The sequence below is a fragment of the Quercus lobata genome, chromosome 5 (genome assembly GCF_001633185.2).
Source record: "Quercus lobata isolate SW786 chromosome 5, ValleyOak3.0 Primary Assembly, whole genome shotgun sequence".
Taxonomy (NCBI): Eukaryota; Viridiplantae; Streptophyta; class Magnoliopsida; order Fagales; family Fagaceae; genus Quercus; species Quercus lobata.
Window position 1 is genome coordinate 60,500,733 of NC_044908.1, and position 17,766 is coordinate 60,518,498.

The window sequence follows — 17,766 nt, forward strand, 5'->3', positions numbered from 1 at the left end:
AGGGCAGCCAATAATGGGGACATCAATGGGTTTTCACTTTGTAGAAGAGGGCCAAAGATAACTCACCTCTTTTTTGCAGATGATTGTCTACTATTTTGCAGGGCCACCTTGGCAGAATGTGAGAAAATAAAAAATATATTGAACACTCATGAAGCTACCTCCGATCAAATGGTGAATAAGGATAAAACCACTTTATTCTTTAGTAGAAATACAGATGATGCTACCCAAGAAGAAATCAAAGTTTCCCTTGGTCTTCCGGCTATCCAACAGTATGAGAAGTATTTGGGATTACCTTCCTTTGTTGGTAGGAATAAGAAGGCTTGTTTTACTCACATCAAAGAAAGGATTTGGTCTAAAATGCAAGGATGGAAAGAGAAGTTGCTATCTCAAGCGGGCAAAGAAGGCATGATAAAAGCAGTAATCCAATCAATCCCGGCCTATTCTATGAATGTGTTCAAGTTGCCGGTAAGTTTATGCAAGGACATTGAGGCTATGATCCGGAAATTTTGGTGGGGAAGTGGGGAAGGAAAGAAGATTCATTGGGTAAAATGAAGCACACTATGTTCTTCAAAATCAATCGGATGTATGGGGTTTCGTGATATAAAAAATTTTAATGAGGCCATGCTTGCGAAGCAGATTTGGAGGCTCCTCCACCAAAAACACACCTTGTTGTATAAGCTATTTAGTGCTAAATATTTTCCGGAGGGTAATATTTTAGAGGCACCAATTCCTACGAAATGTTCCTATGCTTGGAAGAGCATCCTACAGCCTAGGTGGGTGACTCAGAAAGGAGCTGTTTGGAGAGTAGGGGATGGGCGAAATATAAGCATCTGGGATCATAATTGGCTGCCTGAACCTGGTATGAGCAGAGTGGTGTCACCAAAAATGGATGAAAGGCTGAACCGGGTGTGTGACCTCTTTTATCCTAATACAAAAACATGGAATTGGGAGGTGCTACAGAAATCCTTCTACCCGTGGGAGGCTGAAGTGATAAGAAAAATTTATGTAAGTGAGGCGTGCAACACGGACTGCCTGGTTTGGTCCAAGACATCGGATGGTTGCTACTCGGTAAAGTCCGCCTATCAGATGCTTGAAACAGAGGTAATCAATGCAGCTCCATCATCGTCAAATGGGGAAGGTTCAAAGGTGTGGAGGAGTATTTGGAAGATCAGAGCGCCCCCAAAAATCAGGCATTTCATGTGGAGAGCAGCTAAGGATGCTTTACCTTCAAAACAGAATTTAGCGCGACGGAAAATCGCTTTAGACGAAACTTGTTCACTGTGTGATGAGCAGCAAGAATCGGTCATGCACGTGTTATGGTTGTGTGACCAAGCCAAGGCGGTGTGGAAATCCGTCCCAAGCTTCACACGAATGTACCAGATTGGGTATCGATCCTTTATTGACCTCCTTGAGGCTGTTCTCGATCACGGTTCAGCCTTCAAAGTTGCTCTGTTTTCAACCATAACTTGGAGCTTATGGCAGAGAAGGAACAAGATGCGGGTGGGACAACCTTCATGGCCTCTACATGATATCAGCAGGAAAGCGAAGGACTTAGTGGTGGAATTGTTCGACTCCTATAAACAGCCAAATAGACCAGCTGTGCAAGGCCCTCAGGTGCGGTGGACAAAGCCTCCAGAGGACTTTTATAAAGCCAATTTTGATGCAACTCTCTTTGGGAACAGTAATATGGCAGGCATAGGAGTGGTGATTAGAGATTATAATGGTAATATTATTGGTGCTCTGAGTCAGAAAATAGCTTTGCCTTAATCAATTGAACATGCAGAGGCACTTGCAGCATCTCGGGCTGTGGTTTTTGCAAGGGAGCTTAGCTTGTTTAAGGTAATATTTGAAGGAGACATAAAAGCTATTAACACAAAGGAGCCATGCAAGTCTCTGTTTGGCCACATTATTGAAGAAATATGGAGTTTTAGTTCTGCTTTAATGGCTTGTAGATTCCAACATGTAAAAAGGGAGGGAAACAAATTGGCACATGCCTTTAGCTAGAAAAGCAGTTGTATCTGCAAATACTGATTTATGGGTAGAAGAACTACCTGGGGATTTGGATGATGTATTCAATCTTGATTTAGCTTAATAAAATTCACTTACTTATTCTTCAGAAAAAATAAACCCATACCTGGAAAGTAGGGGAAAAAATTCCAATCTTTGTGCATTAGCTAGCCCTAAAATGTTGTAAAGTTGACTTACTCAAAATTTTTCCTCTATCTTTATCCCCATGAATGCAGGGATTAACCTATAATTAGAGGGATTTTCTATTCTTATTATTTGCATTTACATGGTGTGTGATTTAGAATCCATTTATAGTCCCACTTATATATAAATATATATAGACACGAGAAAGTGCTCATTCAAAAGAATCAAAACAAACTCTCTTTTTTTTTTTTTTTTGAGAACTAAGGATCAATGGCTTTCAAAGGGTTTGTTATTTTATATGTCTTGTTATATTTTGGCTCATTCCATAATGAAGCCATGGTAAAGGGGAAAAATCTCAATGATTTGAATTCAGAATTACCACCCATCAAAAATATTTTGTTATTTTCCATTATATGCTTGTCAATTGTTTTACTTGTGCAAATAATATTCATTATTTAATGTTCTTTTTTTTTTCCCTAAATATTGCATGTCAAATTAGTGCAAAAGCAATTGCAATTTTCGTTCTATGTATTTGCATTTCCTTATATCTTGAGATTTAGTCTAACAATAATAAGATTTTATCTAGGGTTGTCAATGCTCGACCCAACCCGTGAATATGACACGAACCCAACATGGGTTTTTTCGGATTAGGGTTAAGCCTTAATGGGTTTGGATTATAAACGGGTCAACCCGAAAGCGACACGATAATAAACGTGACATAAGCGGGTAAACCCGCGTAACCCGTAATAGACAAGTTTGACACGCCAATTTATTTGTGTCAACTCAAAATGACCCACTTAACACAACCCGTTTAATTTGTATAACAAATAAATATTTATTTTATTTTAGATTTTTCAAATAACTTTTATATCCAACACATATTTTAAATTTAAAAAGAAAAGTAAGTAATTACAAAAACTTACAAGGGATATAATTGAAAATTGAAACTCTACAAACCCTAGATCTCTAAAAACCCTAAATCTCTAAAGCTTCTTATAAATATCTTTTTTTTTTTTTTTTTTTTAAAAAATTTCCGTACTACTCACTCTAGCTACTATCCTACAGTTTCACGCCCAATTCTCAAAGTCAAAGTCTCAAATCGATTATTGCCCTCTCTCTCTCTCTCTCATGTGTTTTTTTTTTTTTTTTTGCATAATGCTTTTATTCTATAAACTTTAACCCATGTGCCATTATTAATATATGAGATATATTAATTGTTGATTGCCACAGTTGTAGCTTTTGTCTTGTGCCGTGTTTTTTTTTTTTTTTTTGGTGTTTGTATTAGTGTTGGACACCGTCTGCATATCTTGCGCAAATGGGTTTATTGAGATAGTTTATAAACTAGATCTGATGGGTATTGCTTTTAAAGATTACAAGAATGTGGGTTGAAGACTTGAAGTGTATGCATTACTTTTGAGATGTAAAAAAAATTATTTCTAGATGGATGTTATATTTAATATTATACAGGTTAAAATAGGTTGTGTTACATTCGTGTCAACCTAACATGACTTGTATATTAAGTGTGTCTAGATCTGATGGGTTTGCTTTTAAAGATTACAAGAATGTGGGTTGAAGACTTGAAGTGTATGCATTACTTTTGAGATGTAAAAAAAATTATTTCTAGATGGATGTTATATTTAATATTATACAGGTTAAAATAGGTTGTGTTACATTCGTGTCAACCTAACATGACTTGTATATTAAGTGTGTCAAATGGGTTGGGTCAGGTCAACCTGCTTTATTAACAGGCCGGGTTAGGGTTGAAGGATCATGACACGATTATTAAATGGGTCGGGTTAGGGTTGAGCCATTTAGTTGAATATCCCTACCTCAACACGACACAAACCCGACACGCTAACTTGAATTGACACCACTAATTTTATCCAGAGTCCAGACTAAGCATGGAGACACCTATGATTGCGTGGATATATACAAGCAAGCAAGTTTTAAACATCCTTTGCACTGGAATCATACAATTCAGGTTCATATTGTTACTTCATTTGCGTTTAATATTCTTCAAAATTTAAATTCAATTTCAAGGTATCGGAGTAAAGGAGCAGGGCATGCACAAGGTTACATAGTCCACACCATAATCATTTTGAAACTTATCAATTTAATAATTCATATTAAATTTTACGAATTTAAAGGTGTATATAGTGACACTTTATTTTCAATTTTAAATAATATGAAAGAGTATCAAATCTAGGAAATTTTAAAAGTTTCACCATACTTGCACATGAAATGCTTGCTCCTGATACCACTTGACGTGGGGGAAGTTGGGCCCGCGGCTACCCAAAAACAACACAAGACATGATCAATTACTCTTGATGAAAATCTACTGGTTTAATTATAATAATCAATTTTATAAAACATCAACTTCCTTTTCCAAAGGTTCCCTTACACCCCCTTTTATAGTACAAGTGCACCTACCGTAGACTTGGAGACTAAGGATAACAATAATGATAATGGTGATAAACAAGGAAATGAAATAAACTAATATCTTAATTCAAATTCAAATAGGCTCCTAAGTTAGCTAAGATACTAAAGTGGCACAACTTGTGTCACATAAAGTGGCACAACTTGTGCCACAACTCGCCACGTGGGTGAGTTGTGGCACTAGCATAGCTCAGATACTAATAAGAGAAAAAAAAAAAAAAATCAATTAAGGACGTAATTTGCTGCTTTCCAACTTCTACCTCTAGACTTTTGTTGAAGATATCTTCCGTAGAACCTGTGTGTGATTGGCAAATTAACATTAAGCGTTTGTATGGAAACAACTTATCTAGTTTTTTTGCTAAAAGTGTGCTAAAATATACTTGTACCTCAAAATTTTTTGAAAAAGTGAGAAAAAAGTAAGGTTTTAAAAAGTTGTACATAAAAAGTAAAAACTAAAACTTAAAGTTGATGCCAAACTGATGAGCAACGTAATCTTTAGGATATGCTTGTTCCCAAATAACTCTCAAATAATTTCCACAAATTGTCATTATTGTCTTGGTTATTGCTGACTTCCAAATCTCCAAGGTTGCTGCCGCAAAATGCGTCATTCTTGTCAGTGAAAATCAGTTATATATATATATATATATATATATAGAGAGAGAGAGAGAGAGAGAGAGAGAGAGAGAGAGAGAGAGAGAGATGATATATCCACAACATTTTCACAACATTTTTACAACAAATCTTAAGTGGTAGATTGTTACTAGTTGTTATTGTTGAGGCAAAAAAGTAATCTTAGTGTTAGATTTAAATTTGAACCAATAATAACTAACCAGCTGTGATTTGTTGTGAAAATATTATAAAAATGTTGTAGACATAACATCTCTCATCTATATATATATATATACATATATATAAAACCGAAACTTTTGAAACTCCCACAATTTTCCACATCACCACAATATTTAAAAAAAAAAAAAAAAAACTTTTCACGCAACATAAAACTTTTCTAAAACTCTTTAAACACAAACCCACTCAATCAATACCCACAAACCCTATTTCTCCTAACCCCTTCTCCTTTCCCGTTTCACCCACAACCACCATAAGTCAACAGGCGGCAGTAGCAGCAGCACCACCCACAACAACCGCAAACTCTCTGGATCGAAGAAGAGCCTTTCTCTTTCTCACAGTGTATCTGAGTTCCTTCCTTCCTGTCTTCCTCTCCTCACAGAACGTGGCTGCTTCAATTGAGGTATCTCTCCATTCTTTTGCTTGATGATTTTTGTTTCCCTTATTACATTTTGTTATATGGATTGGTAGTAATGGTTTGCTACTCGGTTTTGAACACACAACTCAGTTTCTGAGATTATAAGGAAGACAAACACACATTCAAAATTGAATCTTTATTATTGGTCTGAGAGTTTGGGTCTTTGACAGAGATATAATTGATTAATTGAGAGAGAGAGAGAGAGAAAAGCCCTAGAAAATTGATACGGATATGGACTCTGTAAGTCTCATCTATATCTTAAATTCAAGTAGAAATAAAACCGAACAGCAAATGAAGATTAGAAATAAATTCAACAGTCGATTGCATTGCTGAAGCTATTTATTTTTTTAAAAAAAGATGCAAATGATATGGGAACTTAATATTTTTTTGCCTTTATGATTAGCAAATGATGAGTGTATCAAAAAATAAATTAAGCCACAACCTTGCTTTTCTGTTCTTTAAAGCAGTGTAGATGTCAAGTTTATTCATTTTCTTGACTGTAGTTTTATTTCTCAATCTATCAGTAAAATATGTAACTTTTAATTCTATAGAATATATAACTTTTAACTTTATACAATGAAGTTTTGCACAGTTCTAGAGTTGTTATATTTTTGAAAAAAAAAAAAAAAACTCAGACTTCTTGGCTTCTGCAGCAATTTCCTCAACTGGTAGACAGCCTATGATAGCAACTATCAATCAATTATTCTTCATCTTTAATAGAAATGATTATAGACTTATTTAAATTTGATAAAGATTTAAATTTTAGGTTCAAATGTATAGTTAAATCTGCCTCCAAACACACTGTATTCTTTACTATGTTGTTAATTTAATATGCAGTAACATATTTGGTGATCAACTTCTTCAATTACGTCATTATAGTCCAATATTTCCAGTTGCTTTTTTTTTTTTTAGCAGCACATTCATTTCTTATTATGGTTTGTGTATTTGTCTCTTCAATTAGAAATAAAAATGAATTGCTTTGGAGGGAAATTCCATCATTGTGAATCTATTCTGCTTTACTTGGAAATAGCATGACAATTGATGAGATCCTTTGCTGTGTAATTTTAATTTCTAAGAATATGTGAAAGGAGTTTTAGGGGATTTTTTTTCAAATAGTTGTCTGCAAACCATTTTTAAGGTTGCTTTGAATGTCGTGTAAATAAGAAAATACAGATCTTACTTTATTTACTTATTGTGTTTTTGGTTTGTGAGAAATTAAAAGTTATGCTTAAGTAAGCTGAAATAATGTGTGAGATTTTGTAAATCTTGATTAGATTTTGTAATTGAAACCCATAGTAGAGAATGTTTTTCATGTTGTTTTTTTTTTTGTTTTCTTTTCTTTTTAAGGAAGAGGGATGCAAATAAGGTGCTTGGTGAAGTGCATAACAGGAAGTACTCAGGTGTGTTTTTCACTAATCAAATCAATCACACTGAATTTATATATGAAATGAGAAAAAGCTACAATTGTTGTTGGGGTTTTTTTAGTTGCAAATGCTCTTGAGCATTTGGAGCGGACAACTACATATAAAGAGGTTGAACATGACTCAGTTACTCCAGGTAAGTGCCTAATTGTTATTTCCATATTCTTGAAGTGATTAATATTCTAGGTACCTGAAGGTTTTGAGAGCATGATTTTTTTCCAAAATAATTTCTAGACCAAAAGGATTCTGATAATTTCCCTTCGCTTTGTTGGTGGCAGTGTTTGGTTAGTGCGGAAGGTTCAAAACTGTTATTCATAGTAGTGGTTTCTGTATTTGTTGTCTTTGGCTTATCTTCAATTGTCATGAATTTCACATTAGTTTTGTGTGTCCTGTGATATTGGTGCTGGTGAATTATAATTGGTAAGTGTTGATTGCTATTATCAAATATGTTGATCTCTTACTTCCTAGCCTTTGTTTATTATCAAGTATCATGGTCAATTTTTGATAGCAATTTCAAATTATCTATTAGTTAGTTTGATTGGGGGCTGCAAAAGTAGGAAATGAAAATTATGGAATTCTACTTTTGTTTGTGACGTTTTGCAAGGCAGGAAAGTTATGATGGGGGAGCTTTAGTTGTAGTGCTTGATAGAAGAATGAAGCAATCCAAGAGAGATCCTTTGGGATATAGTGTAGAGTCATATTGTGCAACTTTTACAATGTTGCTTGGGAAGATACAAATTCTCACCAAAACTAAATGGAATTATAGATTCTCACCAACATGTCTAACATTTGTTTGATTTGGCAAAAGCTTTTATATCACCAAAGCTATGAAGCTCAAGCTCCAATTCTTCCAACTACTGATGCCACTTGGAGAGCCTAAGCATTCAAGGAAAAAAAACAAAGAAGAATCATATTAAGAGTAGTATGAGATTTTAGTTGTAAAATAGTATTCAATACATAATAGTAAGTTTATTGATTTTCATTTGTTCATCTTTTCCCGAAAGAACACCATCACTACAAATATATATAAAGGGCATTTTGTAAATTTAGTTATTGTTTTAATACTTTGAACCAAATTCTCATGTCTTGCTTTATGGTTAGAATTGTTAGATACATATGTTTGATCGTTAGATACTCCTTTTTTTTGGTAAACAATTTCCACACCATGCTGTTGTTGATTAGTTATAAATTTAATTAAGCTATTTGTATCTTAGTGAGCACATATTTTCACATTCTATGGTTCCATTAGAAACTTTATACTTTGGATGATATTTTTGCATATGAAAGAAAGCGTTACTTTACAATTTTAGCAAATTACTCTATGTTCTTGGTCTGCAAAAGTTTGTTCTTCCTCACTCATTTTAAAGGCTTTAATCATTTCATATAATGCTGTGAAACAAATGTCTTTGTTCTTTAAATTTAATGTAGTTGTGAATTTAATGTCTTTGATATCATTTTCATTGTCCTCACATATGTACGGTTCTGTTTGTAGGTTCAATTTCAAAGAAAGTAAAAACTAATTGTATTTTTGACCAATTTTTTAGTTGAACCTTTATTTTGAACTAGATTATTTATTTTCCTTCATTTTTAACTCAATTTTATTTAACTATCCCGTGCATCGCACGGGTTAGCGACTAGTATATATATATATATGAAAAATAGTACGTCCACAACATTTTTACAACAAATCATAAATGGTTAGTTGTCATTGGTTCAAATTTAAACCTGACATTAAGATTACTTTTTTGCCTCAACAATAACAACCAGTAATAACCTGCCACTTAAAATTTGTTGTAAAAATATTGTGAAAATGTCATGGACATATCATTTCTCTCTCTCTCTCTCTCTCTCTCTCTCTCTCTCTCTCTCTCTCTCTCTCTATATATATATATATATATATATATTATTATTATTATTATTAGGGGCTTCCCCTGTTTGGATTCTTTATTTTTTAGTTCAAAAATGCCCTTACACCTTTATGTTTAAGTAAAGACAAAATTAAAGGACAATCCAGTAAAAATGCAACTCTAATTCCCACTAAAATTCTAAAACATTGCCTAAAAAATAGAACCACTCTCATATTAATTTTTAAATTGATTTATACACTTATAAATTAAATTTTCAAAATAAAAATTATATATATAAAATAAATAAAAAAACACAATTTTTTTTTCTACAAAATAGGACCACTAACAAAAAAAAAAAAAAAAAAAAAGACTCATCACATACGCGAAGCGCGTGTGATGAGGCTAGTATATATAAAAAATTTGATGCTACTCTAACAACTCGGATGCTTATTTTATAATATTTCATTTTAAATGATATGTTGATTTACTGAAGTATATAAAATACTCAACAGATAAGACCTAGCCATAAAGTAAGAAAACTAGGAGCCAAAATGCTATCCAAGAAGCTGTTGCCTGGTCATCGTTATGCAAAGATAAAGTTAGATGAAGCTTGCCCGAAAGGGACTGTCCCTGTTCAGAGGGTTGCAGACAAAGACCAATTGAAAAATGTATCAAACTTAAACAAGTCTCGATTTTTTCCGAACGGTCAGTGGAATCATGGTTTAGAAGTAAGTGAATTATATGGTTTTCTCTTATTTAATGTTTGTCGAAAATTTTCGTTTTTCTTTTCTCTTCTTTATTTTTGTAATGCAATTAGAGTCTTCTTATCTTTAATGGAATGATCATCCTCATAGTTTGCATGCATTTTTTCTTTTTTATCTTTTTGATTATTAGTTTGCAGGAATATTTGCGAAAACAACCCCAGACAAAAAGTATAAAGGAGTCTCAGGCATGATGACTGTATGGAATCCAAAAGTTGGACCTAACCAATATAGTTCAGTTGCAATCTCAGCTGAAGTAGGAGAGGGACCTGACTACACTCGAATACAATTTGGGTGGACTGTAAGTATTAGGGAAGAGAAAAGGATTTGAAAATTGGTCGGTTATCATTAATTTTTATTTGAGAATGGGTGCGTTTTTATAAATGGTTGGAAAACAGTGTTTTGAGTTTAAAATAAACGTTTGTAAAAAAAAGCTATGGGAGTTGTGGTTGCAAATCAGAGCTTTGGGTTTTGGGTTCTAAATACGCTCTTTTAATCTCTCAAATATAAATTTTTTTCTTACATTATCATGACTATATATAATTTATAATATGAAAATGTGGAATTGGTAACTATTTGTGGTATTCTTCAGGTGTTCCCATTGCAGTTCCAGGACAGTTTCACTCATTGGTTTTTTCAAGTAACCGTAAGTATTTTTTATCCTTAAACAGATTTAAGGTTCTTGGGAGGATAATATATATATATATATATATATATATATTAACGAATATAGTACTAACTTAATTTGATTTCACATGTACTGTACATGAACTAGAACATAACAAATGTTCCAAGATGTTTTGATCTTAATCAGTGGCGGACCATCACAAGGACTGAAGGGGGCCTTGGCCCCCCCAAATTTTTGAAAAAAATGAATGAATATTTTTTTTTTGAATTATCCTAAATAATTTGAAAATTTTTAAAAGAACCTTATCATTTTGGCCCCATACCCAATAATATACATATATATTTAAGAAAGTCTAAAAATAAACATAACTCTCATTTAAATAGAAAAATAATGTTAGAGATACAAACTATTTTACAAAAAATATTACAAATGGCTGATCTGATGAGTAGTAATTGGTAGATGAAAAAGTGATATTAATGCTACTACAATTTTGTGTTTACAACATAAATGTAAAAGTTCAGTGTGACTAAACTAAACAAGAAAGAGTGAAAGACAAGTTTGAAGCTTCCGTAGGCCCCTCACCCATGTATAGTGCTCTTGTATGTGTTACTTTACTTTTCATTTGTTTTCTTTTGATTTCTTTACTTTACTTTTCATCTGCTTTCTTTTTTATATTCCTTATAATACATTATTTGTTATTATAATAATCAATATATTATATACCATATGACATTATAATTTATAAATGTACTTGATTAGTTTGATTAAAATATAAAGTATATACTACTATATTAACATGTATTTAGCACTTCAAAAAAAATTAACATGTATTTAATTGTTGTTTATAGCACATATTGAGTTATGTAGTATTGTACATTACTATTTTAGATTTCATACATGCACAAAAAATTTTATAGATGGCCCCCCCCAAAGATAAATTCCTGGTTCCGCCACTGATCTTAATGGCCAAGGTTTTGTACAAATCAATACCCAAGTTCCAATTGGCGCTGCTATACATGATGTCTCTGACTATGATACCGACCATCAAGTGTTTTTGCGTTTCAGCCTCCTCCAGGTAATAATTACCTTTTATGTTTATTTTATTTTTATAAGTTGTTGGAGAATTGCGTTCTAAGTTTAAAACGAATGTTTTTAAAAGTTAAGAGGAGTTGTAGTTGCAAAACAAAATTTTGGAATTCAAAAACGTTCTTTTAGGCTTCCAAAATGCCTTACTGAATGGACACAAAAATTTGCAGAATTTATGATCTTCAATTTTTTTTTTTTTCCTTTTCCTTTTTCTCATTTTTGATAACAATAGGATCCAAAGAAAGAATCACCTTGGTGGCTGTTTTATAATGAAGAACCTACACCAATTGGGTATTTTTCAAACAAATTGTTTACTAAGTTAAGCAATGGAGCAAACACATTGAAATAGGGAGGCTATGTTTTCACTCAGCCAAGTGATGAGACTAGCCCTCAAATGGGTAGTGGAAAATTTGGTAATGAAATATATCAACGAACTGCTAACATGATTAATGTACGATATATTGATAACAAGTATCAATTAGTTGATTCGCCAAATGATATTCAAACTGCGGAGTCTCGTTGTTACCTTGAAGGAGATCACTCATACGAAGACGACAAAGTAGGTTATACTTTTTGTTTTGGCGGAAAAGGTGGCACAGAGGAGAGGTGTTATGGACATTAGTTGAAAATAATTTCAATTTTCAAGTAATATATTATCCATGATCATTTCTTGTTAAAATAATGGAAAATTTTTCAATTTTGTCCCTTTATTTATGGGGGTGTTTTTATTTGTGTCCTAGATTTTTTTTTTTTACTATTTTACTTTGGTTCCTAGAGAAATAATTGTTGAGAAAGTTAAAAGGATTTTTAGGGTGAAAAAAAAAAATCCAAAATCTCTAAACCAGACTCATGCTACCCTTATTCCAAAAATTCAAGAGCCTAAAATCTTAGGAAATTTTAGACCAATTAGTTTTTGGGGTTATTACACATTACTATCTTAAACTATACTCTAAATTAAACTATACCCTAAATTACACTTTATACCCTAAACTTTCAGAATGTATAATTAGCACCTTAAACTTTTAAAATGCACAGCTAGCAGCCTAGCACCCTAGACTAAACCATAACTCGTGTTATAATTTACACCCGCCGTTATTTTGGAGGAAAACCAAAGTTTTTGATGCAAAGTGTAATCGGGAGTGTAGTTTTTTATGGTAAAGTGTAATTTCTTTTTTATTTTTAAAGGATTAAATAGAAGAGGCAATTACGTCTTTTCATGTGATGTCATATTCTTCTGTTCCAATTTAATAGCCTAATTGACGATGGGGTTTAAAGTATAACATGGGTTACAGTTTAGGGTGCTAACTGTGCATTTTGAAAACTTATGGTACAAAGTGTAATTTGAGGTATAATTTAAAATGGTAAAATGTAATTTTCCCTAGTTTATGTAACACAATGTACAAAATTGTCACCAAAATTACAGTAACTAGGTTAAGGCCCCTTCTTAATAACTTGACTTGTCCATTCTATTAAGCTTTTGTCGCAAACATAAAAGCAATTGATAACGGCATTATACTTTAAAAAAATATTCATATGATTGGCAAGAATAGAGATGAATTGGTTTCATGGCCATTAAGATCGATTTAGAAAAAACTTATAACAGACTAAAGTGGAGTTTTATTAGAGAAGTCTTGATGAGTTTCATGTACCATGTTAAGTGATGGATTAAAAACACTAACTTTGCTAATAATCAAAATACACAATTGTAGTTACTCAAAAAAAAAAAAAAAATACACAATTGTTTTTATGTCACATCAGATGACACTTGTAATGCCACATGAAATAAAAAATATTAAATTAAATATTTTTGTTGAATTATCAAATATAATTTAATCAAAATCTATTTTTTTATTTATCAAAACATGCTTTAAATTTTAAATTTTAAATCATATCATATTATATATAATAAAAGTTGAGCTTAGACGCCGTGGTTGCGCCAAGTAACTTCACTAGATTGCAGAAATTTTAATAAATTTTTAGATTTTAAGAATAGATATAAACATATTTTTTGAACAAATATGACAAATCAAGTAATAAAAGAAAATAGTATTTCATTTAAAATTATAACAGTTGTGTTAATTTAAAATGCTATCAACAAAGTCTAAAATCAATGGACTCTTCATCTAATCCTTTTTTTAATTTAAATTATATTATCACGAGTAACAAAAAATCAACATAGTACATGTAAAAATAAAGTATTAGATGAAGATTTTGGATAAACATACATCCTAAGTTGATTCTTCTTCTCTTATAATTCCTAAAATGATTAGAAATCTAATTTCCACACAATTGAAAATTCTCTCCCTCTCCATCAAATTGTAGAAATTTTGTTAGATTTTTTATTATTTTAAAATAGACATATTTTTTTTGTTCTTATCTTCTTCTCCTATAATTTCTAAGTTTATAATTTGATTACAATCCAAATTCTTCATCTAATCATTTTCTTATTATAATTTATAAGTTGATAAATAATATCAATTTGATTACAATCCAAAATCTTCAACTTATCCTTATTTTTTAATTTAAATTATATTACTACACGTATAAAATTTAAATAAAAAAAAGAAAAAGAAAGAAAAAGAAAGCAACATTGTACACTTTAAAAAATCAGCAAGGTAGTACATGTAGTATTTAAATAAAACAATAAATTCTTTGAATTTCCTCTTGCCACATTTTTTAAGATTTAGACTTCAGCTTTACACTCCCACAAATTAGACTAACATTAGACTATCAATTTCTTCAATGTGGAGTGTATATATACTAAATAATTTATAATGAATATGTACTATACGGTTCTTTTTCTTTATACTTCTCTTCTTCTACCTACAACCTTTCAAAGATGTATTTGTTTGCTCTAATTTTTTTTCATTAAATTGAATAAGTTTTGTGTATTTTTTTTGTTTTTTGTTTAACCTAATTTGCTTATGATTTATACAATTTATATGATTATGGTTTGAGAATTAATCATTAAATATGCTTCGGCATGATTTTTTAAATTATTTTTTGTTTTATGACATGGGTTCTAATGGTGATATGTTTCTTTCATCCTCTCAATTTTGATTTAGAGAAAAATCTTCTTTTTAGCATACAATTAAGCATGTTTTGATATAAATTTGATTATAAATTGTTCATAATAATTTGATTTTTTTTTTTTTTTTCCTGATTGAACAACTTTGGCTAACTATTAGAGTTGTACACTTTGATCTATAAAAGAAGTCAATCTATCCATTTAGTTTTTATTTTTATTTTTTTATCAATCATTAAATATGGTTTGACATGATTTTTTATCAATCGTAAAATTTTATTATAAAGAACAATGACAAACAAGAACAAGGATATAGTGTACAAAGAAGTATTCAACAATCTCCCAAAGATACAAAATTCTCATTACAGCACAATTGGTAGGTTACAAAATAATAATTTTAGTAGGTGTTATCATTTTATATTTGATAATTATTATACCAATTTTTTTTCCTTTTCTTATTATAATAATTATTTGAGAGATTATAGTTTATCAAATAAAATGTGATATCGCTCCGAATCAGTAAGGTGGATGATCTGGCTTCGGTGGGCTACTTCTGTGGTGGAAGGCCTACAAGAAACAAACAGTCAAAGAGGAGACCGGAGGATACCGGCCAAACCCTCTCCGATGAAGAAGTTAGTCTCGCAGAGAAGGGAGTTCCAAGTATTTGGGGGTAATGTCTCAGAGAAAATCTTACCTTTGTCGGGTTCAGACCGGTCCTTTATATAGGGATCTTGGGGACGGTTATTTATCCAATAACCTTCCCAAGATTTGTGGAAGCCAACGAGTCCGGAGTTAACTTCCTCAACGGCTACTAAAATTGTAACCGCTAACGGAAGTTAACTTATTTGATGGATTCGTCGAGATAGTTGCGGGTTTAGTAACCGCTACAGAGAGTCAAAAGTTCCAAGTGTTGCGTATTCGTCCATCTGGTGGACGACTGTTTGGTCGTCCATGGACATCTGAAGGTCGTCCATGGACGACCTTCATCATGGACGACTTTATCATCCATGGGAGACTTACTAATCAAGAATAGTATTATTGTCTATGAACACTTTTACTTCTTCTAGGGTGATTCCAAGTCGAACTTGCTCAATTTGATCTGGACGACCACTTTGGACGAATTGGAGTTGGACTAATTTTCTGCTCCCCTATCAAAATGTATATTCTATAAGTTTATGATAAAACCGTGCAACGCACGGACCTTTAACTAGTCTATAAATAAAGTAAAATCATTTTAACATATTTTCATCACTTTCTCAGCATATAAACGGAACATCTAATCCATATTTGAGCCCCAAACACCTTTCAAACCAAGACCCACGGAAACCCCTCTCCTTGACCACTAATTCAAAGTTTCAAACCTGAGAAAACCATAACTACAAAATGTAATTTTTGCATTTCCAAATTTCAACCTGAGAATTATTCAAACCCAGTAGCACTTGAGAGAGAGTGAGAGAGAGAGAGAGAGAGAAACCATAAAGCACCCAAGATTGTACTAAACCAAATAAATTGATTTTTAGTGAGACCCATAATTTTTTTGTATTTAAATTATCAAATAGGTTTATATTGGATAAATAACGATCGTTAAAAACGGATGCCACAGGTTAAAATTATCTTTTTAAAAAAAACACCTTCTAATTTTACATATACATTAAAAATATTATGATTTGTAGGATGGAATTACAAGCAGAATGATGAAGTTGAGAAAAATGAAGTCAAGCCCTCTTAGTTTTATTTAGTAGCAGGGGGAAAAAGAAAAGGAATAAAATTATAAAGATTGTATTTCCATATCCGTCCAATAGTTCTTGATTTTTCTTATCCACGATAAAACCCAACAGCACCATAAAGTTTCCAAACCCAGGGATCTCAATTGTTTGAATAATTTTCAGGTTGGGATTTTTAATTATTAATCTTTAAAGCATATTTTGATAATTAAAAAAATATTAGACTTTGATTAAATTAGATTTGATATTTCAACAAAATATTTAATTTTATTTTTTATTCCATTTGGCATTATATGTGTCAACTGATGTTGGTATAAAAATAATTTTTTATTATTATTCATTTTGGCAGTTAGCCACGTCAACATTTTCCATCCATTATTTAACAGTAGAGACTATTTTGACAAAATAGCAAAGGGTCCCAAATTGACACACAGTGCAAGAGTTAGAAACCAAAACTTGTAATTTACCGAAAAATGTTATAGGAAAATATGTGTGTCACAATGATTTAAGAATAAAAAATTGCATATTTATTCTCATCACCTAATTTTTTTTTTCTTGTGATTTTTATCATCTTTTATTTTTTTTTTAATGTTATATGTCATTATCAATTCCATATTTATTCTCGCTATACAACTAATTTTATCACTCAAGTCACTAAGCCAAAAAAAGGATATTCAAGATGACTGTCGTGGGTTTGGGATCCTAAAGGCACTACATGAAACTTTGCTGCTTAGTGAGGGAGGAAGGTCCACAAGTCTTGCTTCTTATTGAAAATCAAGTTGACTAGTGGTTTTCAAGGTTTGAAAGAAAAGAGGCCTAAACTACTGGGGTTGCTCTTTTGTGAAGTTGTTTGGTTCATGGGTTTTGTTTGGAATTTCTTGAAGTTGCCAACCAAAACTCACTTCATGGATGTTATAGAGATTGCTTCACATAAACTAGGGGAAATTACAATTTATCACCCTAAATTATACACTCTGATTACACTTTACACTCTAAAGTGAAAAGATCAAAAACCTCCTCTTCCTAATCAATTAAAAACAAAACCTCTCTCTCTCTCTCTCTCTCTCTCTCTCTCTCGTGCACGCGCGCGCGCATAGTAGCCCTCTCCCCAAATCAAAATCATCTTTGGCACCACCACTACTCCACTACCATGACACCACCTCTCCACCATTGCTCCACCACTGCTCTACCATCAATCCACCATTGCCTAAGTTAATGTTTTTTAACTTAAGTGTCCTTCGAGTAATTGATATTGGTGCAAGAAGAGCAAATTGATGTCACTAAAGGTTTTGTCACATGAAAACCAAAGTAGTTTTTGGTTCTCTTTAATCTTGTGCATAATACAAATCTTGTATATTAAGAGAATGCAACTTCTTAGAGCCTTTTAGATCCCACTCATGTATGTACCTGGTAGATGAAATCA

General features: G+C 32.0%; 1 long non-coding RNA gene across 1 annotated transcript; it reads left to right on the plus strand.

The window, feature by feature from the left end:
- The first annotated feature begins 10,096 nt into the window (after positions 1–10,096).
- LOC115991683 lies at positions 10,097–10,673 on the plus strand. The gene is made up of 3 exons (XR_004092279.1): positions 10,097–10,181; positions 10,473–10,526; positions 10,656–10,673. It is a non-coding gene; the product is annotated as an uncharacterized LOC115991683 (long non-coding RNA).
- The last annotated feature ends 7,093 nt before the right edge of the window (positions 10,674–17,766 follow it).